We start from the raw sequence: 26,562 nt of genomic DNA on the forward strand, positions 1-26,562 counted from the left end.
GACCCGAGCTACATGTGAACAAGCAACAGTGTTTTAGAAAACTGCACGACGATCCTGTCGCATGATACGTAAGAAGTGAGGACACAGTATGTCCGTGACCTACCAGTTTGCTGTCAGATATCCCTCAACCACCACCAGCTATGACCTGAAGACATAACCCATGGTTGCCCAACTATGACACCCGGAATGACACTGCTGTGCCTTTTCAAATAATGGTTGTTTCCTACATCGCATGCCACACGTCCCGATTACGGCCATCTGGAGTAGTGCAGCGCCACAATTCTCAGCTGAAAGCAATGCGTCACCACTGATCTGCAGTCCATGCTTGCAGGTCGCAATACTGAAACGCGTCCGTACGTGTTGCGGTATTATCAGCAACGTTTGCTTTTGACGGTACTTTTCTAGCATGCCTACGGCATGCAGGTTGACACAGACTGTTGCAGAAATTCCGTTACGTCATCATGGCTGGCAGTTGCAGATGGAAAGCGATGCGACTGATGTAGAATAAGATAACCCTCGCGTGTGGAAGTTAGAGACGCTCGAGTGGAAACTTCAAGACGAGTATACCTACCCTCAGGTTCCCACGCAGTTCAACATAGTGCCACTGTCACACAAGAACGTCCCACAACTAAGAATACTGCACGATTCGACAAGGCTGCCAAACAGTGGCCCACAATAAGGCCTCATTGAAACGCCGTCACGTTAATGCTGTCTCATACGAGTAAGTGGTATCTCTATTTCTTTTTCTATGATCTCTCAGCTCTTCACGCTGTTCATTTCTCTTACCAGGGCTGGTAGCAACGCAAGTCATGACCAGCACTAACGGGGAGTGGTGGCCATTATATTTGTCATAAAGAACTGCAATTGTAGTAAATTGTAAACCCGCTGACGGTGCTTGTGGATAAACTTCCACTGACTACTGACCACGTCTTGTGATCGCTTCATTTTCTGTCAGGAGGAGGAGGAGATTAGTGTTTAACGTCCCGTCGACAACGAGGTCATTAGAGACGGAGCACAAGCTCGGATTAGGGAAGGATGGGGAAGGAAATCGGCCGTGCCCTTTCGAAGGAACCATATCGGAATTTGCCTGAAGTGATCTAGGGAAATCACGGAAAACCTAAATCAGGATGGCCGGACGCGGGATTGAACCGTCGTCCTCCCGAATGCGAGTCCAGTCTGCTAACCACTGCGCCACCTCGCTCGGTTCATTTTCTGTCACTTACAAGGGAACCTCCCCATCGCAACCCCCTCAGATTTAGTTACAAGTTGGCACAGTGGATAGGCCTTGAAAAACTGAACACAGATCAATCGAGAAAACAGGAAGATATTGTGTGGAACTATGAAAAAATAAGCAAAATATACAAACTGAGTAGTCCATGGCCAACATAGGCCACATCAAGGATAATGTGAGCACAGGAGCGCCGTGGTCCCGTAGTTAGCGTGAGCAGCTGCGGAACGAGAGGTCCTTGGTTCAAGTCTTCCCTCGAGCGAATAGTTTACTTAATTTATTTTTGCAAAGTTATGATCTGCCGTTCGTTCATTGACATCTCTGTTCACTGTAATAAGTTTAGTGTTTGTGTTTTGCGACCGCACCGCAAAACCGTGCGATTAGTAGACGAAAGGAGAAGTTCGTTTGCATTTTTGTGGTGGCGAGGAAGCTGTAGTCGTTTCCTCAATTTCCCGAGGTAACACAATACACTTCAGAGTTGAACGTTGGCCGGCCACTGTCGCCGAGCGGTTCTGGGCGCTTCAGTCCCTAACCGCGCATGGATGTGTGTGATGTCCTTAGGTTAGTTAGGTTTAAGTAGTTCTTAGTTCTAGGGGACTGATGACCTCAGATGTTAAGTCCCATAGTGTTCAGAGCCATTTGAAACATTTGTAGAACGTTGCATTATGATGAGGGACGTCAAACAGAGTAACCCCCTCAGTCCTATAACATCGTCGTCGTCACTTTACCTACTAATGATACGGCTTTGAAATTTTTCTTCGCAGGAGAGATAGTGTGGCGCCACTCTATGAATTCCTCTTTAGTTTCCGGTTCGCAGCGATGAACTCATGTTTCATCACCTGTGGCGATGTTCGACAAAAAGCTGCCACGATTAGCCTTGTAACGAACAAGCTATTCTGCACAGATGATCCATCGATGCTCATTGTGGTCTTCCGTTAGTTGCGAAGAATCCAGCAGGCATACACCTTTTGATACCTTAACTAGTGGAAAAGTGTGGCAGCATTGCCAATAGAGACGTTCGGATCAGCAGCAAGGTGTTTGATTGTGATCTACACCTACATGGATACTCTGCAAATCACATTTAAGTGCCTGCTAGAGGGTCCATCGAGCCTCCTTCACAATTCTATATTATTCCAATCTCAGTATAGCGAGCTGAAAGAGCGAACACCTGTATATTTCAGTACGAGCTCTGATTTCCCTTATTTTATCGCGGTGATCGTTTTCCCCTATGTCGGTCGGTGTCAACAAAATATTTTCCCATTCGGAGGAGAAAGTTGATTGGTTACTTCCAATGAGAGGGCCCACACGTTCCAGAATTGCAGGTGTGTGCGGCCGCCAAGTACGAGAGAGATCGAACATGTTAGCTCGACCTTGTTTCGTGACGACGGACCCTCGCCTAACGACCCAGCATGCTTTGTTCACTGCCAGGTCTCCGTAGATACTCCAAAAGCGTCTGTGAATATTTGCCATGTTCTGGTTTTCCACCAAAAGAAGCTCATTGAGAGCTCTCTGCTTGGAACGCACATCCGCTACAGATGCCATTTTGAACGCTAAGTGTAGTGCCACTACCGATCGGAACTTCATGAAGCTTTAGGGTCTGAAGTGTAAACATTCCACGATGTCCCGAAACAAATTCCGCATTTTTTCAATCAAAATAGGCTAAGAAAAGAGTGTTGCGTTACTTATCGAACGCCCCTCATATTCTCTCTAGAGAGCCTACGGTCAGTCCTGCGCTAAGTGTTTGCCGTGACCCCTGGAGTAGATTCTGGAATATAGATACTAATGCCGCTACTGTTTTTGTCACGTTCTATATCGCTGTGAGGTGTGATGGAAGGAAGAGTCATTATTCTCATGTGCAGAGTAACTTTAGCTTTTTTCTTTCTTTTTTTTTTTAAGAAAAAAATTTCGACGAGCAACAGTGATCGTCGTGATGAAACACGAGACGAAAGTACGAATAAAGACAATCCACGTCTAACCAACGTCCCTGCTGTTACTGTACTAAACGAGTTCTCCATTTACTATTCGAAGAAGATTAAATAGACTTTAGTTAATATGTACCTTAAAAATAGTCACTCAATAGTCGACTGCAATTCTATTGTATTAAACGAAAAATATCCATTTCACAGCGAAAATTTCACACGGGTTTTGCTGAATCGTAAAAACTATTATAGCTATTTAAATGATCTGGTAAGTCAATGCTTGTGGAATCTGGGACCAGAATGTATGAATATTCATTCTTCCTTCCACTTAATTTATCAATTAAGTTGCCTTCTATCTTGTGTTACGAAAAGGGCACTATAAAGAATTTTGAATTCGCAACTATTCCTGGATTATTTTAGATGGCAATAATGTTATTGGATCATTCGTTTTCATTAAAGATTCATTTGCCGACCGTAGTGGCCGAGCGGCTCTAGGCGCTACAGTCTGGAACCGCGCGACCGCTATGGTCGCAGGTTCGAATCCTGCCTCGGGCATGGATGTGTGTGATGTCCTTAGGTTAGTTAGGTTTAAGTAGTTCTAAGTTGTAGGGGACTGATGACCTCAGAAGTTAAGTCCCATAGTGCTCAGAGCCATTTGAACCATTTGAAAGATTCGTTTACAGCAAGTTACGTCTACGTTCGAGTTGCTGACTCCCGCATATTGTCAATAGGACGCCAAAGAACCAAAAGGGTTTATAAAAAAATTATATGAAACGCATTTTCTTTCACCATATTCGATAAGGGATTATTATGTACTTGCACTAATCTCTTTCATCAGGGCCAAAGAACAGACTCCATATTCTCTCAGAATTATACCGTAACAAACGTAAGTTTTCGTCAATAGTGCGTCCTCACTATATGGGGTGTAGATGACAACACGCATACATCGAGGGAATTATGGGCGATACACGAGAAGACGTTAAACACGGACATGGAAAGTAATAAGATGCAATCTCAGAAATGGCCAATTAGGAAACTTTCATGTACTGCTTATCTCAAATGCGATTTCAGTTTCTCAAGAGCGCGGTTCCTCTCACGTTGGCAGGTCGCTACCTTGTTGATTGTTGCAGTTAGCTGACAATTCAGGTCGAGTGCCACTTTATTTCAGACACTTTACTTCGTCACTCCAGCCAGATTCCTCCGGGAGTGGGTGCCAGGCACAGGAGTAAAGAGTTGTCCTTCACGCCTTCTTTATGGAACACATATATTTCCTCCCTTATTTTACCGCTTTTATATTTTCACGACATAGCCCCTCATTCCATTCGGCGCGGGACCATGTCGGCAGCAACGAGATATTAAATTCTCGGCGTTGCCCGGCAACGCAACTGCGAACGCCAGGCCCCACGTCCCTTTGCCGCCGCGCCCTTTCGCTTGGCACACACACACACACACATACACAACATGCACTAACACTCACACGCACTGACACACACTCCGTTGGTATTGGACCCCTGTCCGATACACAGGAAGCTGGTCGGCGGAAGCATGTGACTCCAGGGGCAGAGAAAGTTGCAGGCGCTGTTTCATTCCGGACAGCCGCCTACAATGCGCTGGGAGGGGCATCAGAGAGGGTTGTCGGGCCGCGTGGTTGTGGAAGGAGGGCGGGCGGGAGAGAGGGGGGGGGGGGAGTGAGGAAGGCCTGGAATAAACCTGCCATCAGCCGCTTCTGCCCTGCGGACAAATGGGCAGCAGTGCACGGTGTTCCCTTTGATGCCGCCGACAAATTATATTTGCTGCAACAGACAATTTTTTCATATTTCTTTTCACGGAAGAAGGGGGACGGGGTTGGAGAGAGAGAGAGGGTGGGAGGCCCTTTGATGTCTTCCTACTGACGTTGCTGTTCTTCACTCAGCGGAGCTGTAAACTGCAAATGGTGTTGCTCAACCATCCAACACCACATCCAGTGTTCTCTCTGTGGGCCTCTGTTTCCCTCCACGTTAATGCGGCGGGATGATCGACGCCAGCAGGCGATGAGTAGTGGACTCTTCATCCCAACAGCGCTTCCTTGAGCTTTGCGGTAGCTACATCACTGGATTAAACTGTGGTTTGAGACAGAGATGAAGTCTCTTCTATCAGCTCTAATTTATGTTGCACTAATGAAGACTAATAAAATAAGACTAACATGTTGTGTGGTACATTTTCGATTTTAGCCAGCCCTGTAAGCTATTATCCCCCATTTAACATGGACTGCAAGCGCGGTTATTTACTTTGGGAATGTGTCAGACGACCGTATCAATTTTCCAGCCAGGTTATTTCGAAACTTGTATGGAAGATCTATATCGTTGATCTACGGACACCATCAGTATCGTCATCCTATGTATGTGCGCAACTGGGAATGTCACATCTTCTACGACTGTGCTGCATTCTTATCATTCAGGTATACTCTTAACGACTCCAGAGTTAGGTGATTTCTAGGCATCTCAAGAAATTAACGCAAGAATGGAATGTGGCATCCGGCAGTTTTCAAAACTCTTTCGATAAATACTTGACTATTCCCCATCAGTCTGCGGCACTTACCAAATAGGGTTGATAGAGAAAGTAGAAACCACCCGAGGGAAAGCAAAGCACTTCGTCGCGGAGCTGCTAATCCAATCACATTGGGAGACGCTAAAAGAGAGAGTTACCCAACCCGGTCGCTCTATTTCCCTTTTACGTGCAAGGTCTGGGGCCGCTACAGGTCTGTACGTCGCCGCCCTCTGGAGTCTCTTTGACGTATCGCGGCTTCGACTGTTGTTGGGGTGAGGTTTCTATGAGGCGATGCGATGGGGCTGTTGACAGCGGAGTGCGCTAGGCGGTGGTCGAAGCAGCGTAGGCGGTTCCCTGTCCTGTCAGGCAGAGCACAGCAACGTCGTATTGGGGCTGTGGCTCGCCAGTGTTACAGTCTACGGATGGGGCTCAGAAGACTGATATTTTGAGATACGGTATGACCAGCGACTAATGTGATTCGCATGTGCCTAGGGGGATAGATTTTCGAGGAAGCACTTTAAGTTGGTCTATTGCTAAATGAGCCCTCTCTCCAACTCATTTACTTCGCTGTAACTTCTGTAACGTGTTTCTTAGACTGTTTAAATTGTTTTATATTCTTTATGAAAGTCAACCTGGTGGCTGGTGGCTATAGTTTTGTATTTGATACGGCTTCCTTTGGAAGAGCTCCAGGAAAATTGGCGACAAAAGAGAGGTGAACGTTCATTGACGTTTTTAATATGTTGTCGCCCTGTGTTGAATACTGGACTGCTTCAGGTAAATCTCTGAATAAAGGCTAATTTCGTGTGAAATAGGATAATTGGTTGTTCTGCCGAAATTACGATGGAACCAGATGGACGTTTCATAGCTGCGCGATAGACGGACACCCAAACCCGGTACCATCGAAGTGCATTAGAAAAATATTCATCTTTCGTAATTATGATGGTATATTTATATAATTGTTTCAAATGTCTAGTTTCTGCATGTTGCTAAAGTTTGTTATTTTATCCTCTCGAGAAGGTTGAGTAAGATATCAGTGAGCCTGCTTTTTATTGTACTGTTTTAAGAAAATTACTGTAGCTGAAACTGTATTTGAGAAGTTGTGTTGTCATCTCAATATGTGTTCACGATTCGTAATTGCTAACTAAATCCTAGCCTCCTTTGCTACCGCTCAGTACCGCTGCAACGGAGTGGTTTACTGTTAAAATTCCGAAACCATACATTCATACAAGAATCAATATACTGCTTTCTCCGATGTATTTCTCGTGGAAAGACCATAAAAATGAAACTACATACATTCGACGTTATACTTAGGCATACCAATAATGTGTTCTTCCAGGCACCCATTGCGTCTGAATCAAGACAGGAGGGAAGTGACAGGGTTACACAGAATGCCCACTGGCACACAGCACAAGCAGGCTTGCGGAGTACAGATGTAGATGTTCCTACGTTAAATTAGTCAAATAGAAAACAATTTCAGATTAAAATTCTTCCTAAAATTCTTTTAAGAGCTGTAATTGTATTAAAAAGTGAATATGTACGTACAAATTTACGGGCTGAGGTCCAGAGACATCTGCCGAGTAATTCCGCATTTTTGCCAATCTTGTAAAGTAGCGTTAGCTGTTTTGAAGTTATTGTAGGTCGTGGTTGTTAACTATTGTTGGAGAGTCTACTCGGTTTTTTTATTTTTATTTTCAGTTAAAGGATGCTACTTTCGCTACAGGAAGTTTGCCGGTAAAGTGAGTGAAATAATTTTGGCTTTAAGCCTAGCCACGATGTGGAGATCGGCAATGGCGGTATTGAATGTTCTGGTCGTGTAGATGAGAAGCTGATTGTTTTTAGGGTAACTGCAACAGTCTAGACGCAATATTTCAAGCCTCTTTTACTGCAAAGTCATGTATATAGGCATCTGACTATTATTTATGTGTCAATAAAAGCTAATCTTCGCAAGTGCAACAGAAAACAGAATCTTTAGTATCAGAAGGAAACGGTTTATCGTGGAAATGATTATTTGGCCCTATTTAAAAAGAAAAAAATGTTCCCTGGAGAGTCCAGATAATACGAACTCCTAGAATAATGAAGACACGCGTCGGAGGATCGAGTCCTTCTTCGGGCATGTTCAAAAAATGTTCAAATGTGTGTGAAATCTTATGGGACTTAACTGCTAAGGTCTTCAGTCCCTAAGCTTACACAGTACTTAACCTAAATTATCCTAAGGACAGACACACATACCCATGCCCGAGTGAGTACTCGAACCTCCGCTGGGACCAGCCGCACCTTCGGGCATGGGTGTGTGAGTTGTCATTAGCGTAAGTTAGTCTTAGATTAAGTAGTGCGTAAGATTAGGGACCGGTGACCTTAGCAGTTTGGTTCTAAGACCTTACCACAAATTTACAAATAATGAAGACCTCTCCAGAGGATATCGTCCGTGCCTTGCACATGTCTCTGCCGTTTGCATACTCTATAACACCCCTGAGCGTTGTTTAAATACACAAACAGTGATCTCCGAATATAAAACCAACTTTTGTGTGAGCATTTGGTGAGAGTTGATCTTTAGCGAGTGCTGGATGTGCTGTTGCACTTACCACCAGTCACCGTATCACTACTCGAAAATCACACAATGTACAGGGTTTTCGTGTTAACTGGAGACAACTAAATATTCGAAGACGACGCATAGTACGAACAAAAAGCTCTAGGTAATGAAGTCATCTATCTGTGCCACAACTGGCCACCTTCTTATAGCATCACCTAAGTCGACAGTGTAAAATTTGTATTTTGAAAGGAGGAACCAATAATTTTCACTGTATAATTAGATTCTTAGCAAGAACATACGAACGACTTTCAAAGCTATTATTTTCCTTTCGTTGTAGATGGCGCTGTAATCGACAAATATCAAGCGTGACAGTTTTTGCAGTCAATACCCTATGCATTTCATTCTTCTTTTCATTTACGATGGAAGCGTAAAACTTTCTGTTCTAACGTTTGATAGGTATGTTCGAAATTTACTTTTACGTTGAAATTTGATTATACTGTAAAATAAGGTTAGCCGTTTCAATTTCTGGCTAGGAACTACGTTTAGCGTGATCCAGGAACAAGGACGTGAGTGTAATAGCTTCCTGTTCCAATCGGGATGTTGATTTCGGGGAGTCCCCTTGCCTCTTACCAACAGGGTACTTGATTTCCGTGAATATCCATGGCAGGTGTTCCTGTCATTATCATTTCAAGAACATTTTACTTTTTACAGTAGTCCTGGTTTATATTCTACCGGTAGCGCAAGAGCTAAGCGGCCTGGATGGAAACACACACTAAAATCTTTTATGCTGATGGCGGGGTTCGAGGGCAGCCATCGAAATGAAACTTTTCCACGGTTATGGGATCACCATAATCTACTCCAGTAGGGAACACAAGACTATGTCACCATACAAGTAGCTTATTTGCCATAAATGTCAACTCTAGCCACATTATTTGTGCTGTACAATCACATTTGCAACACTAAAGTACAGTTTCAATATCAGCATGAACCGTTAGAATGCCAAGTTTACATTTAGATCGTGGCGTAGTTTCTTATTTGTCAAAAGAGTATCATCTGATATTTACGAATTAAAGCGCCACCTTGGAATGGAAAACGATGGTTTGGCAAAACCTTACATTTGTTTTGGCGCAGCATTCATATACGCAATAAAATGGGGCGGGGGGTTCTTCATTTGAATATACAAAGTTGAATCAGCACACACAGGAGGGGTGGCTATGAGGTAGCCAGTTATAGTACAGATAAATGTTCCGTTCACTAATATTAACCTTTCACATAGAACGTTTTTTCCTCAATGCGTCGTTTCCGAGATATTTATTTCTCTCAAGTTAAAACAAACACCCTATATAACAATATTTGCATCTTTAGGTATATGGATACCTGTTTTGCTAATAAATTACTCTGTAACAAAAACCTCTTCTTTTACAGGGTTGGCAGATATACACTGAAGGTCATTAATCAACATCGAAATCTAAACTAAAAACCAAAAAATAGGTCACTTTGCACAATGCGTAAATAAAGGTTCGCCCTATATGAATGCAGTCGATTGAACTTGCAATGCATCTCTTACGCGAAAAGCATGTAATGATCTCACCATCAGGTCTACAACAACATAAAGAGAATCCAGCACAATGACAAGTAACCGGCAACCGCGTTGTTGACCACAGTCAAGGCATAAATAATAGAATCAGAATCGGACTACGCCGAAATTCAACTTTATTAAAACTGAACCCGCGCAGCAAAGAGCGTGGTTGGTCTCCGCAGCCAAAGACCCTCCAGCGACAGGCGTCGGCTCTCTTAATAGTTCGAGGAGATACTGAAGGCCGTGTCTGCGTATACACGTAGTCGCCTCTTTGAATATGACAGAGCTGCGTCGTGATAATATGTCGATGAAACAAGGCGGAAGCAGACTCGTTTCATAGTACCGTAACTATTGTCTCACTCGATCACGGGAGATGATACTAGCAATGCGTAAGGGCTGAAAGAAATATTGTGTCGTATTGTCTAGACGGCAATTTTGCAGACGTTGTTAAAACATGCAAAAATGAAGAAGCTCTGTTTAATTTGAGTATCAACGACAAAGATATTAGCATTGCGTTACATGCCAGAAACTTCATAAATGGAACAGGAACTTGCAGCCTGTCCGATTTTTTACCAAATGAGAGGTGGGGAAGGCTAACCAAAAACTGCATTTTTTGGCACGACGTTTAGAATATGTAACAGACCTACTAAGGAGACCGCCTACACTACGCTTGTCCGTCCTCTTTTAGAATACTACTGCACGGTGTAGGATCCTTACCAGATAGGACTGACGGAGTACATCGAAACAGTTCAAGGAAAGGCAGCACGTTTTGCATTACCGCGAAATATGGGAGAGAGTGTCACAGAAATGATACAGGATTTGGGATGGAAATCATTAAAAGAAAGGCGTTTTTCGTTAATACGGAATCTTCTCACGTAATTCCAATCACCAATGCGAAAATATTTTGTTGACACCGATCTACGTAGGGACGAACGATCACCACGATAAAATAAGGGAAATCAGAGTTCGTAGGGAAACATATAGGTGCTCATTCCTTCCTCGCGCTATACGAGATTGGAATGATAGAGAATTGTGAAGATGATTCGATGAACCCTCTGCCAGGCACTTAAATGTGATTTGCAGAGTATCCAGAGTAGATGTATATGTAGAGGGGCATTTAGTATCTAACATGACATGGATGCCACATTAACGCATGGGTAACCCGTTGTGTGTGAGGGAATGACAGAAACACCTCTACAAGAACCTTATCTCTGGTTTCAGTCAGAGTTGTATAGAAAAATGAATCATTTAGTGCATATAACCGTGATATAGAACGGTGGCATAAAAAAAGCTGCAGTATACCTAGCTTAGAGAATGTACGAACGGCTTTGCAATTCAGGTGTTCCTACATACGAGGGACGTTCAATAAGAAAAGAAACACTTTCTTTAAGCTGAAAAAAATGCGGAATGTTGAAAGGTGGCTACACTGAGCCACATCGCCGGAGATTGCGCCAGAGAGTATTATTCAGCCGCCTCCACTGGCAGTTCTTGTCGAGAAGTCGTAGTAGGCAGTGCTTGTTGAGATGTAGCAGTAGCGAGTCGTAGTTGAGAAGTTGCGGTAGTGAGTGCTTGTTCAGAATTTGTAGTATTGTTTTGTTGGGCTAGACACCAGATGTTATTGGATTGGGGATGCTGTAATGATCAGAGTGTGCTTTCCGTCTATATATATGAAGGTAAAAAATTCCTTTTTTTCATTATTTCAATGTCTTAAACAATAATGCCTCTTGGTCACAGGTTGAGTCAACAAAGCATCTGGCTCGTGTTCTTATATTAGACTGTATTTCTGGTTTCTGTGTGCAATTATAGTTGTTGTTGTTGTTGTGGTCTTCAGTCCTGAGACTGGTTTGCTGCAGCTCTCCATGCTACTCTATCCTGTGCAAGCTTCTTCATCTCCCAGTACCTACTGCAATCTACATCCTTCTGAATCTGCTTAGTGTATTCATCTCTTGGTCTCCCTCTACGATTTTTACCCTCCGCGCTGCCCTCCAATACTAAATTGGTGATCCCTTGATGCCTCAGAACATGTCCTACCAACCGATCCCGTCTTCTGGTCAAGTTGTGCCACAAACTTCTGTTCTCCCCAATCCTATTCAATTCTTCCTCATTAGTTATGTGATCTACCCATCTAATCTTCAGCATTCTTCTGTAGCACCACATTTCGAAAGCTTCTATTCTCTTCTTGTCCAAACTATTTATCGTCCATGTTTCACTTCCATACATGGCTACACTCCATACAAATACTTTCAGAAATGACTTCCTGACACTTAAATCTATACTCGATGTTAACAAATTTTTCTTCTTCATAAGAGCTTTCCTTGCCATTGCCAGTCTACATTTTATATCCTCTCTACTTCGACCATCATCATCAATTATAGTATTTCAGTTTTATTTAATTAATTCAGTGTAAATGGTATTTAAAATATCTTGTCTTTTTGAGGAAGAACCGTGCCAGATGTGTACGTTGAATCACACTTCCACACACGGAACAGTTACACTTGTGTTTTGTTGTTTCGTAGGTTTTACAGTTGCTTGGGACTTAATTAATTAGTTGTGTTAACGGAAGTTTTCTTTCATTCTTTGTTGTTATTCAATGCAGTCAGATTGCGTACTAATACTAGTGAGGGCCATCCGGTTACGAGACTTCGTAATCGGACAGACAGCTACTAAATAATTAAAAAGTATTTGCATTTCTAAAATAATGAAGCCCCCATGCTATGTGTTGTGGGCCTTCGTGGAATATTCCCACTCTAGTCCATGAAGTTCCATCAGATGACGGCGCTAAGCGTAATCTATAAATTCGTTCCAAGCAAGGAGATGTCATTGAGTCTCTTTCGCGGAAAACCAGAGCATCGTAGATATTCAAATGCGCTTGCAGAATGTCAACGGGGATCTAGCAGTGAACAAAACCATGGTGAATCGGTGACGAGGCGTCTACCATCAGCACAACAATGTCGCGTAAACCTGTTCGATCTCCCACGTGCCAATCGGCCGGACACTGCAATGCAATGTTTTAATGTGCCGACACTTTCACTCGAGTTGATCGGCGGATCACAGTCAAATAGCTTTCTGATCAATTGGACATTTCTGATGGTAGTGCTGACACATTCGTCCACTAGTTGAGTTTCTGAGAGCTGTGTGGCTGCTGGGTTCCTCGCTGCGTAAAAGTAGACTTAAAAAGCGACGAAGGATGAACTGTGCGAAATTGTGCTTCCGCGTTACGAGGCTGATGTGAAAACCTTTACTGCACATCGTAATAGACAATAAAACGTGGGATGTTCACTTCGAACCGGAAACCAAACAGCAATTCATGAAGTGGCGGCAAAGTCCTAAACCGCACTCTCAGTCGGTAAGGTCATGGCGGCGATCTTCTGGGGCTCTGAAGGGGTTATTCTGTTCCATGTTCTCCCCCATGGTGCTACGATCAACTTTCAAGTGTATTTGTGCACCCATCAGCTAAAGGAAGAAAGGACTTGAGGGTGTTCGACACCACAAAAATACTAACTAACTTCTCCACGACAACGCGAGGCCTCACACACCGTAGTTGCTCAGATCTCGCAACCTTCCGACTTTCATCTGCGTGCCCCATGAATGGTGGATGATTAGTGATTGATGCAGTAAGACGTTGGCTAGGACGCCGACCTGTAGAGAGGGTCCATGCGGTCATACAGGTCCTCACTGTAAGGCGGCGTAATGATGAATTGAATGGAGTTTATGTAGAAAAATAGGATTTTTTAGCTAGAAGAGAGGGGAGTAATATGGTGTGTTGCAGTCCTGAATAAAACGAAACCGCTTTCAGGAAAAAAGGCGTTACATTACCTATTGAGCAAACCTCGTACTCTAGAAAAGTGCAATCAGACTGATTTGTTAGAGAATGAGTGGATGATTTAGCACCTAAGATGACACAGATGCTAGTATAAATCGTGGATATAGCGTTCCAGATGAGGGCTTGTTTGTAACTTCCACGTAACAAACAGGAAACTACAATCAATATGATTTGTTGCGAAATGAGTGGGTGATTTAGTATCTAACATGACATGCATGCCAACGTAAATCATGGATATCGCGTTCCACGTGGGTCCAGGCCTGTAACACCTATACAAAGAACTAAACTCCGATTTTCGTCAAAATTCTATGTAAAAGTTTGCGATTTATTGTACACAACTCTGGCATAAAGAATGCTGTGAAGGAAGCGTATGCCTGTAGAGTATAGGAACAGCTTTGCATCTCAGAAATTCCTACATGTGGAAATCGTAACAGGGTAAAATTAATTCGTATAAAAGAAACTTCAGGATGACCCCAATGGATGTTATGAAACTGTTACTGTTCGCAGTAACTGTTACCACTACAAGACAAAAAAGAGCATTTATCGGAAGGTGGTGACATATGAGATGAAACTCTACAGGTAGTGGAGTTATGTGATAGCATTTCACAGATAAAATCGAGATAGATTTGCAACTGATTTGGCAGTATTAGCCCACTTATTAGCATAACTTTGCACCCCATGGGGCCTGTATGCATGCACTGATTCTGTTGGAAGGCCTCGTGTGCTCTCGTGATAAGCTAGTCCACAACTGTTGTAACTGGCCCTCGATATCCTAAACACTGGCGTATAGTGTCGGAGATGACGTCCGAGTTGGTCTCACTTATGTTTATTGGGAACACATCTCAGGATTTCACTACCTACAGGAGTACGTCAACATTACATGGACACTTCACAGAGACATGTACCACGCACACACAAGCATTGTCCTGTTTAAAAGTGGCTCCACGACACTGTCACATGGAAGGGCATACATGGGCAGAGTGACCGTGACGTACCGTTGTCCAGTACAGGTCTGTCAGTCACTACCAGCCGTGATCTGACCGCACAACTCGACGGTCACTAACACCATGAGGCCAGGAGCAACAGCGCCGTGCATCTCCACAGGTCGCCCCCATAATCTGTGATCTGCAGATTTTAGTGAGCAGCAAGCCCTTAGTTTCCGTTTGAGGGCTATCATGTGGGCAATAAAAGTCTATTCCTTAATAAGCTATTTTGAATATGATGGGTGCGATAAAGTGTGGTACCTATCTGCTATTTTACGTCGCACTGTGAAATGATCCAACGGTGTTCTGCCAAAGCAGCAATCGACAATGCGGGTCATTAAATAAAAGGGCGCTGGCAAGAACATGGTGCCATCGTTATAAATTATTCTGTGCGCATTCTAATTAAATTGATGTTATAAATTAATTTGTGTAGAAACATATATTTCACAACAGCTATAGTACATGTAGCATATTATTCGTGTCAACGTGTTACCACGAAACACTCAGGTTCATCAATCCTAGGAATTGAGAAATTGATTTTTGTCTGTTTTCGCTACAGATACTACCTATGTATCGGGTCGCAGGAAATCCAAGTCCGTATCAGAACCTCAACAGTAATTCCTCACACTGGCCCAGACATACAGAAAAAAACGACCAGAGGACTCCAGTTTATGTATGTAGATACTGAAGACAATATTTTTTTATTTACTCACGCAAACATGACTACAACTTACTTTTTTTATGTTTTCGTGCAGGTGTTTATATTAGCTGCATCAAGATTTTGTGTATCATCAGCAGGAACGAGTTAAAATGTGTATTGGACCGGGATAGGAACTCGGAATAGTTTGCTTACGCGCCCCTGTTTACTAGGCAATTGCGTTAACCTCTTCGTCCCTCGGACAAGGTGTTTATCGCAACTGCGTGGACTATCTCGGTACTTGTCCAAAAGAACGAACACCACTCATCGATATAATTGATTTGCCTCGATAGGCACTGGATCCACCACATTCAGTGCCGATACACAATTACGACAGACTTTCCGCGGGAATCTCGAAATAGCAAGCATGGAGGACTTGGAAAGGGACTGCGGATAGGTGGCACTAGGAGGGAGTGTGGGTTGGGAGAGACGTGTGGCGAGATATCCCGAGCATTTTCGATATCCCCCTGTGTGCAGGTAGCACAGTAGCTAACACAACAGCATAGCAATCACGATATCTTAGGTTCAAATCCTGATCCGGCACACATTTTCAATAGTCGCCGATGATCATGCTGAAAGTCCTGATGAAGTTCATATCAATTACCTCTTGCCTTTCCTGTCCTTTCTCCCCTTCTCTTCCTTCAGTTTCTATAATATGTTTCACAGCAGCGGATTCCAACCGGAGGAACAGGCACCACACAATAATATAATATAAATTTTCGTGTTAGTTCTGCTAATCACCCAGGGTTAATTCTCTTGATTTCATATCTTCCTTAATTTCCTTCACCCATCTTACTTGTTGCTTGATCTTCCTAATTTCCTCTACAAATTTTTTTGATAATTCGGTTCCTGCTGTTTCATAATGTGACCAAAAAACGAAATCCTATAGCACCTTTAATGGGTTCCAGTTCGGTGTACACTATTTCATTGTCCATATTTTTCATATTTTTTATTTATGCATGTGGTAGCTGTTCTTGGGTCTACTTTTAGGATGTGGTCCTTTTTGGGTGACTTTGAAAAGAGTTTCACTTTCGTATGTCACCTATGGTTAACCACCATCTTGTAATGTTTTAATTTCGTTTTGACGTACAGACATATTCCATTGTATCTAGACAATGTTAATTTTTGAGCTTTTATCATTTTGTTAGGTCTCACTTGCCACGCCGTCACGTCCAAGTTACATATTAGAATTTCTCCTGGGTATTTAAATAGGTTCGGTATTTTTACGTTGCTGTTATTTACTGTTTTGTGCTTCATTACCTGTGGATCCGCTACCATGATCTCAGTCTTATCGAATATTTGGTGTCCTATTTTTTGTTCTATATTTTTTAGGCTTGGTATTTGATTTCTGGCTTGTTGAATGTTATTGGCTAATAACGCTGTCACCTTCGAATCCCAAGCATTTTACATTTATTTTCTCTTTCTGGTTCCAGTTCTTAATTTATTATACTTTTCCTCGTACCATTCCGTCATTATGTACTCTCGTGCACAGTTGAAAAGTAACGGCGATAAACCATCTCCTTGCTTTCATACTGTTTTAATCTTAAATTCTTAGACACTTCTCCTCTGAACTTAAGATCTGGTGTGTGTTAAAGTTCATAATTTTTATTAATTTGGGACTGAGATCGAAATTCCTTATTATCTTCATCACTGTAGAACCCAAGATAAAATGATACTCCATTTTGAAGTCTACAAAGGTCATGTACGAATGCATACTGTGGCGTCGATATCCATTAAATTTGGTCTTCTTTTGTAGTAATCCATCAAAAATTTCAAGTGCATATTTGTTCTGAACAGCTTTTCCAGGGTCTAAACCCGCCTTGGTATTCTCTTAGTTCCAGTTCAAGTTGATTTTTACAACAATTGTAAAGACTTCTTGACATGATTTTACTCGTATATGTGGTATCAAAACGGAAAATTCATCTCTAGTTGTCTCGTTTTATTTGTCTGCTCTTTTATATAATTGAGGCATTATAGCTCTAGTCCAGTGTTACGGTACATCTTCTTTGTTCCATTATTCACTGTGCACTGATATAGTAATACCTTCACTGATTCTGCTGTATAATTCCAAAGCTCCGCATACTTTTGATCTTCTCCTCTTGCTTAGTTGCTTTTGAGGTCTTTAAAAGCTTTGTAGTCTTCATGGATTGCGTGTCGGTTTATACTTTTTGAGGTATTATAATCAGGGAACTTTTGTTTATTCGCTGTAATTCTGGAGGATTTTTGCTAAAATTTCGATATTTTTCTCCTGCTAAGGGCCGTCTTATTACTTTTAAATGTAAATTAAAAGTTAATGTTTGAGGGCAATATCTTGGTAGCTGTGTGCAAAATATATTTTAATAGCCCCCTGAGATAGATCTTTCGCTATTTGTTCCAGTCATTAGCAGTACATCATTTTGATATTGGCGATTAACCATACTTACTATTTTTTAGGTTATCTTTCTTTGTTCTGTGAGCACCAGGTGTCATTTTGCTGTTTCGTGTCCAGGATACCTTAACCAGGCTTGGTGTTTATCTGCTACTGTTTTATCAAGCTCACCATTCCATCACTCGTGTTTTTACCTTGGGTTTCTTACTTAAGCTATGTGTTCGTTCGTTCAGCTATTTGCTTCAACTGGGGAATTGCTTCCTGTAGATAACTTGTTATTTTTATGTTTCTTGTTTGTTCATCGTAGTCTTGTTACTTATCCATTTGTGAGGTTCGTAGGTTCTATTCTCTTTGGGGATAGATATTTTTTCTTGTCAGTGACGTGAATTTAATTTTTACTTTTGTCATTTAATTTTCTGATCCAGTATCTGTCCCTCTCAGAACTTTCACATTGTAGATATCCTTGTGGTAATTTTTATCCGTACAGACATGTTCCAGCTGCCATTCGCCTTCTTTCCAGTCTGAATGTTTCCAAGTTTTGACTTTATTTGGCATTCTATTGAAATATGTTGACTGTGAGATCGTATCACGGTTGGTGCAGAATTCCACTAGTTTCAAGCCATTCCTGTTTGTTCTCGTTTGTGCTGGGTATTTCCCTTGTACGTCTCTCTATGTCTTCTCCCTTCCTAACTGGGCATTAAAATCTCCATTTAAGATTTTGCTGTGATTTTTGTTTACTGTCGTCTGATGTAAAAGCTCCCAAAATTCATCCACATCTTCTCTGTGTCCTCCCTTATTATTTTTATCATTAGTTGCTGCATGGACATTTATTATTTGCAGCTTTTAGAGTTAGTGTTGGTAGTTTCGGAGATAGTGATTTAAATTCTACTACGGAATAAATAATTTTGAGGCTGACCACAAATTACTATTCCGATATGTGGTTATTGCTTCATTGCTTTTTTCCTAGTATTCCCTTATAAATAGTATATCCTTGTGATTCTATTGGTTCCTTATCAAGGTTCTCATTTCTTGAATAATTCATTTCATTTGTAAAAATTTTTAGTTTCCCTGGTTGTATGATGGAATTTATGTTGTGTGTTGCTATGTAGCTTATATGTCCAGGCTGGAGTCTAAATTTTTATCTTCTGTCAGTTTTGGGTATTTTCATGTGCCCCAAATCACGTAAGCTGTGTTTCAAGTGACTGTCAACCGTATCCGAGTCCAATCTTTCTTGACAACTTCCAAACGGTCGATTTTTCTGTAAAAGATTTCCTTCCATGTTTGACTTTCAAATGTAGTCAGCATTGCGTGGTGCGAGCTCTGAGTTACAACCGTAGAAGTTGTTCTGTGTATGGCCCGTGAGAGTTATTTTATTTCGCTCAAGTCCGCCAGCAAGCCGATTAAGACCCCTGTATCCGCAATCTGAGACGCGCCACGTTGAAGTATCACCTCCCCGCCTGTTAAGACAGAGTAATAGGTTTGTGGTTTTTCTGTGATATAATTACAATTAAACAATTTTGAGACTTATAACTTTACTTTTACTGTGAAACCTTGCTTCTTCTCCAATTTCATGATTCCAGGTCAACGGGTAGTCCCCTATAGGTTTTTATGGGCGAGTTATCGAATATCAAAATGCCGCATCTTTTACTGAATTGACTTAAGAGCTTAAAAAGGGTACACTGACAAGGGACCATAGACCTTGATGTGTTATTTAAAACTGAACTTCATGACAAGAAACGTTGTTAACAGTCGGGCAGATAGACACACAGACAAACAGACAGGCAGACGGACGGACAACACATTGAATCACGGAATCCAAATATTTGAGTTTATTTAATTGCATGTGTGTTCCCGAGGTATGTTGAGTAGCGCAGTTATTCTACAAATAAGCAATGAAGGAATTTTGAACTTAAGCCATTTTTCAATAACAATGTAAAGCTTGTGAGTGATTTACATTTAAAGGAAAGGATTTCAATTTTGGCTTTTTTTTACCAGTTAGACGCACCTTCAAAAGTATTAGTGAGCTGTTTGTTTCCAGAAGTATTGTTAGGCACGTCAGAACACATACTGAAAGTTAGCCAAAAATTTTTTGTTGTCTAACTCTGGAAATTGAAAAAGATGGAAACCTTTATTTCTTTGTAGGGACTAATACTGAACAGTACTGAACAATGAAGTTAATTTATTAAGCTGAACTCAAGAGTCACTATGACAACTTTCGTTGCACGACATTGCCTCAGGTCATAAGTTCTGTGGCACTTTTTCAATAACAGTTTAAGATAGGATGTAGATTAGACTTTTAAGTTAACAAAATAACTTTGAATAATAAATTATCCTTTACTTTCAACAAAAGTATAATTGAAATTTTGGTAGATAAACAGTCTGACTGATGTACTAGAATATTATATGTCATCACCCTCAAGTAATTTCTGTGGCTGATGAAATTCTACCGTGGCCCACAGCACGTGACACTGCAGGTCTTACGAGTGCCAGCAGCCGTCTCCGAAAGGGAGCGAGTGAGTTTAACGAATCTGGACTGCCCATTTAAATTCATGGAAGCTCTAGATATCATATACAAACTTAAGACCTTCCGTGGCTACCTTTTAAATAACGTACTGATTTCGCGTGAGTCCCGCACGGAGCCGAGCGTTCGGGAAGTGTGGGCAAGCTAATTTCATGGAAGCTCTAGATATCATATACAAACTTAAGACCTTCCGTGGCTACCTTTTAAATAACGTACTGATTTCGCGTGAGTCCCGCACGGAGCCGAGCGTTCGGGAAGTGTGGGCAAGCTAACTTGTGTGACGACTTGAGTTCGTTACGGGTCCAGTATTTCTCTTACGCATCGAATTCTACCGTGTGACATGCCATTATTTTGTGAAGCAACTAAAACAATTCGTGCACTACTGGTACCATTTTCATGAAGTTTCAGAAACATTCCTTTCTCATCTAGGCAGACAAAACGATACTATGTAAGAAGAGATAGGAACCTCTTTGCAATAAAGAAGAACATAAAATAAAAAGGAAGAAGTATCCATATGGAATGTAGTCCCGACGATTAACACGGTCCTGCTTACGAAAAAATCTACCTGAAGGGTATTACCCCTTTTCTAATACGTCCGAAGGAAGAACACAACGCTTATTTATAGCCAAGGGAAACTGGCTCACCCCATCAACTCCGTGGGACACTGAAGATCGGAAAGCACTCAGTTATCCACGTTACGTACAGGAAGAGAGTACGCTGCTTTGTGGAGTACATAATCGCCGCTAATATTGTGATGGGACACCTCAACTAGCAGACGACGGTCATCCGAAGTAATGCAGAACCGCGATTTATTGCTGGACAAACTGCGACGCCACTGATTAGGAGACCATGCTTGTCGTCACGGAAACACTCCAAACGCAGCCATTTGTATTGTGGTGATAACGGCACCCTAGGCATGCGACGGTAATTTCTTTGTCCGACTGCGTCTTGTCTCGAACCAGCGGTGCAGGATGATGCAGTATGTTGTCCGGTGGTCATTACATGTTCTTGGATGTGAACGGACAGCGATGTCTTGATGCACTATACGGCGATCCTACATCTACATCTACATTTACACTCCGCAAGCCACCCAACGGTGTGTGGCGGAGGGCACTTTACGTGCCACTGTCATTATCTCCCTTTCCTGTTCCAGTCGCGTATGGTTCGCGGGAAGAACGACTGTCTGAAAGCCTCCGTGCGCGCTCTAATCTCTCTAATTTTACTTTCGTGATCTCCTCGGAAGGTATAAGTAGGGGGAAGCAATATATTCGATACCTCATCCAGAAACGCACCCTCTCGAAACCTGATGCAGAGCGCCTCTCTTGCAGAGTCTGCCACTTGAGTTTGTTAAACATCTCCGTAACGCTATCACTGTTACCAAATAACCCTGTGACGAAACGCGCCGCTCTTCTTTGGATCTTCTCTATCTCCTCCGTCAACCCGATCTGGTAAGGATCCCACACTGATGAGCAATACTTAAGTATAGGTCGAACGAGTGTTTTGTAAGCCACCTCCTATGTTGATGGACTACATTTTCTAAGGACTCTCCCAATGAATCTCAACCTGGTACCCGCCGTACCAACAATTAATTTTATATGATCGGTCCACTTCAAATCGTTCCGCATGCATACTCCCAGATATTTTACAGAAGTAACTGCTACCAGAGTTTGTTCCGCTATCATATAATCATACAATAAAGGATCCTTCTTTATATGTATTCGCAATACATTACATTTGTCTATGTTAAGGGTCAGTTGCCACTCCCTGCACCAAGTGCCTATCCGCTCCAGATCTTCCTGCATTTCGCTACAAATGGTTCAAATGGCTCTGAGCACTATCGGACTCAACATCTTAGGTCATAAGTCCCCTAGAACTTAGAACTACTTAAACCTAACTAACCTAAGGACATCACACACACCCATGCCCGAGGCAGGATTCGAACCTGCGACCGTAGCAGTCCCACGGTTCCGGACTGCAGCGCCAGAACCGCTAGACCACGGCGGCCGGCCCATTTCGCTACAATTTTCTAATGCTGCAACTTCTCTGTATACTACAGCATCATCCGCGAAAAGCCGCATGGGACTTCCGACACTATCTACTAGGACTTGTATTGGTCGGACGTGGTCGACTGGAACCCTGGTGGCGAGTGTTCCTGCCGTCACGTCCCAATTCAATCCGACATGCGACCACTGTCACATCCCAATGGTCCAGAAATATGAATATTGCACGATACGACTTGCTGGCCGAATGGCAACCCACAATGAGACCACTTCCAGTTAATGCTGGATGCTGATAACGCTGTCTCATTTGACTATGTGGCGTCTCCGTGTCTTTCAAAGTGAACACTCAATATCTGACGCTGTTCACACGTCGTATAAGCTTTACCTGACCTGGTAACAACACGAACAACTCTAATGCACTTTGGAGGACATTTTCTTGTCAGAGAAAGAGAGGCAGAGAATATACACTCATCACCCAGAACATTAGACCATCGACCTAATATCGATATAATCCCATCGAGGTGATCGCATCGTCACCTGGCGAGTAATGACTACTACTCAGACACACACTAGGTGAATGTAGTATCAAAGATCGCGCTGTCCGTGTGTAGAATGAGAAAGGAGCTTTATCTGTCTGAGTCCGACCTAGGGCAGATTGTAATGACCCCGAGGCTCGCCACGACCATATCGGAAACCGCACAACTTGTCGGATGTTCGAGGAGTGCTTTGGTGAGAGTCTTCAACAAGTGGCGAAACTGAGATAATACCACATCCAGACGCTGTGGAGCTGGATGGCCAGTCTTCTTTACAAATGTGGGGTGTTGTAGGCTCGGCAGGCTGGTAAAATAGGACTGACGTTGAACTGAAGTGTAATTAACATCAGGCTTTATCGCTGGACAGAGTACAAGTGTGTCCGAACACGCAATGTACCGAACATTACAAACGATAAGATTCCGTACCCAACGACCCAGGCATGTGCAAATATTAAAACTATGACATCGCAAAATGCGATGGAAATGAACATTTGGCCATTGGCGCTGGACGTTGGCGCAGTGGCAGAGTTTAGCATGGTCTGATGATTCGTTCTTCACTATCCTGATGGGAGGGCGTGAATCCGTCGTCTTCCAGAGGAACAGCTCATTCACACCTGTAATGCGGGACGGGTACAAGCTAGCGGCGGCTTCATTATGATCTGGGGAACATTCACGTTAGCGTCCAGTGGTCCAGTGGAGTTCGTACAAGGCCCCATGACGGCTAAGGAATATCATGCACTGATTGTAGACAGTAAGTTTTCCGACGGTAGTGGTATTGTTCAACAGCATTATGTGCCATGTCAAAAGGCCAGAAGGGTGTTGTGGCGGTTCGAGGAACACAGTGGCTAGTTACAATTTGTGTACTGGGTTCCTACTCGCCAGATAGGAACCCGATCGAATGCATCTGGGATGTGATTTAACGTGTGCGGATATGGTGCCTACTTTCTCCAGCGACCTAACAACGCCTCACTGCTTCCACGTCACGGCGCGTTACCACTATTACCGGTGACAAGGTGGACATACCGGCTATTAAGTAGGTGGTCGTAATGTTCTGTCTGATCGGTGTACGAACTCGACGATGGCGAACTCGTGTACGAACCTATATTCACATCCGACCACGTCTTCTGAATGCTTCTTCTTCACTGTCAGTTATATATGCTATATGTTGTGTTTATGTGTGTGCGTGTGTGTGTGTGTGTGTGTGTGTGTGTGTGTGTGTGTGTGTCTATTCTTGGATGATGCTTTTACCTATAGAGAAGTTGCGAACCTAAGAAACTGTAGCGACATGTAAAAAGATTTACACAACATAAATAAATGTAACGTTAGGCCCAGAAATAGGAAAAACGAATCTCTACTTTTCTTTTACACAGCTTGGGACCATTCACCTGAAACAATCACAATCGTTGAAAGCTGTCATTATGGTTCCCGACGACTTAAACTGAAATGAACACTTAAGGCTGTTTGTAAAGGAGACATAAGAGGTTCATTATAAGAATCCTATTGTATTGTATATTAACTGGGGCCTAGAAACGACGGAGAGGCTCCGTCCCCGCCGCAGCTGCAGTAGTCCACCACCCCACCACGACTACCGCAGTCCACTTCACCCCTCCGCCGCCCCACACTGAACCACTCTGTCAGGGTTATTGTGCGGTTCGCCACCAGTGGACGCTCCCCCCACCCCCACCTCCCACCCCAGGGAACGTCTCATACCAGACGAGTGTAGCCCCTATGTTTGCACAGTAGAGTAATGGTGGTGTATGCGTACGTAGAGAACTTGTTTGCGCACCAATCGCCGACATAATATAGCTGAGGCGGAATAAGGGGAACCAGCCCGCATACGCCGAGGCAGATGGAAAACCGTCTAAAAACCATCCACAGACTGACCGGCTCACCGGTCCTCGACACAATTCCGCCGGGCGAATTCTTGCCGGGGACCAGGCTAAGGAACCTAAGAAAATGTGAAGTTATAGCTAGTAAAGTCGTTGGTGTATTGATTCGAGAGCATCATCTGTCAGTCTTGGAGCCATTCCAGCTGGGATTAATAGAGGAAAATTGGATTCATCCAAGAGCATCACTAGTTGATGGACGTTCGTCTAGTAAGCGAGAGAGCGTCATTGATACCCTATTCAAAATCCTGGTTCGTTGTCACTCTCTGGAATATTTGCTGTTAAAATTTCGAGAAATTTCGTTCCAAGAAGAGTCTGGCAATTACCTACCTTCACCAACATCACACCAAATGACAGTGACAGAGAAAACCAGAATATGTCGAGTCTGTCCACACGTACGTCTACATGGACTCTTCACAAGCCACTGCACGGTGCATGGCGAAGGCTAACCTGTAGCACACAGTCGTTTACACGGAAGCATGTGGTCATTCTCTCTGGACAGCTTTCATAACTGGACCAAAGAAGACTAACTACAACGACATGGCACCGAAAGTAAGTTTCGCTCCGCTGGAAGTGAATACCACATAATTTTCGAAGTTCAAATACAGCAAAGGATTGCTGTGCATGCCAATTTAACTCTGAAGTGGGTTGGGCTGCGATGCTCGTTTGGCAGTGGTGTCTGGGGTTCCCCACCTGGGGAAGATCGGCAGCCGAGTCGCAAGTCTTTTAAGCTGACACCACACTGAGCGACTTGAGTGTCGACGATGATGAAAACATGATGAGGACAGCACAACACCCAGTCCCCGAGTGGAGAAAATCTCCGACCCGGTCACAAATCGAACTTCGGCCCCACTGCATGGCAATCAGACGAGCCGGACATCCAACTAACGGGCGACGGTTTGGCTGTGCCGATGCCCCAACCAGAGGACGATCTAAGCGACACGGTAAAAAACACAGTAAAAGAATTGTGTTACCAGTAGAAATTTTCACACAGCAGTGGTTTTTCTGAAACTATATGCCAGATCGAAACTCTGTACTAGGCCAGAATTCAAACCTAGGACCACTGAATTTGGCGAGGAAATCCTCTGTGTAATCAGTAACCCAAGCACGATTCATGACCCGTTCTCACACCTTCACTTCCACCAGTAGCTTATCTCCTACCTTGGAAAGTTCACAGACGTTCTCCTGCAGAGTGAATTATCACTCCGAATGGGTTTTATGCGACGTTTTGAAACGTCCTGGCCGATTATTACTATTTTCTGGCCCTAACTATAACCTGGGGTCTTTGAAATTTGCGGAGAAATGTTCTACTAATCTCCAAGCGTGACTTATTACGCATACTCGAGGCATCACTTCCGCCAATACGTCTTATCCTACCCTCCAAACTTCAGAGAATTTCTCCTGCATAGCTTGAGGGATTAGCATCGTATAGCCACTTCATAACCAGTGCGGCAGGGAAAGGGGTGGCTCTCGCGAGGGGGCGGCCGCCCTTCCTCCTCCCTCCCACAACAGACATCTGCCATCGCTCACCTGTACATGCTTTCATCTTTGAGCAACAGCATTCCACACACACACAGACACACACGCTTTGTCTCTTCTAATAATAAACTGCGAAATCAACAAGAGCTGAAATGGCGTAAAATGCTAATTTCTCTCTAACATAGGGGCAACCATAGAAAATTATGAACTGTTAAGTCTGTCCCTGACATTGGTACAGTTGAACTGTAAAGTTCCATCACATGTAAAATGTGCTGACTGCCATCAACAGATGACTTGACCGTAAAGTTGTAAAGTACCTGTCTACGTGTAGTCGTATGCTTTTCACACATATCATGCAGTCGATGTCAAGGTTGCTGATTTCGAAAGTTCTCTGCATAGGCCTATATAACATTTATGTATATTCAAAGGCGTTTTGTTACAATTTCTGATGTATCTTGGAACATTTATTGCAGCTTTGCAGTAACATAGA

This window comes from Schistocerca piceifrons, chromosome 6, assembly GCF_021461385.2.
Source record: "Schistocerca piceifrons isolate TAMUIC-IGC-003096 chromosome 6, iqSchPice1.1, whole genome shotgun sequence".
Classification (NCBI taxonomy): Eukaryota; Metazoa; Arthropoda; class Insecta; order Orthoptera; family Acrididae; genus Schistocerca; species Schistocerca piceifrons.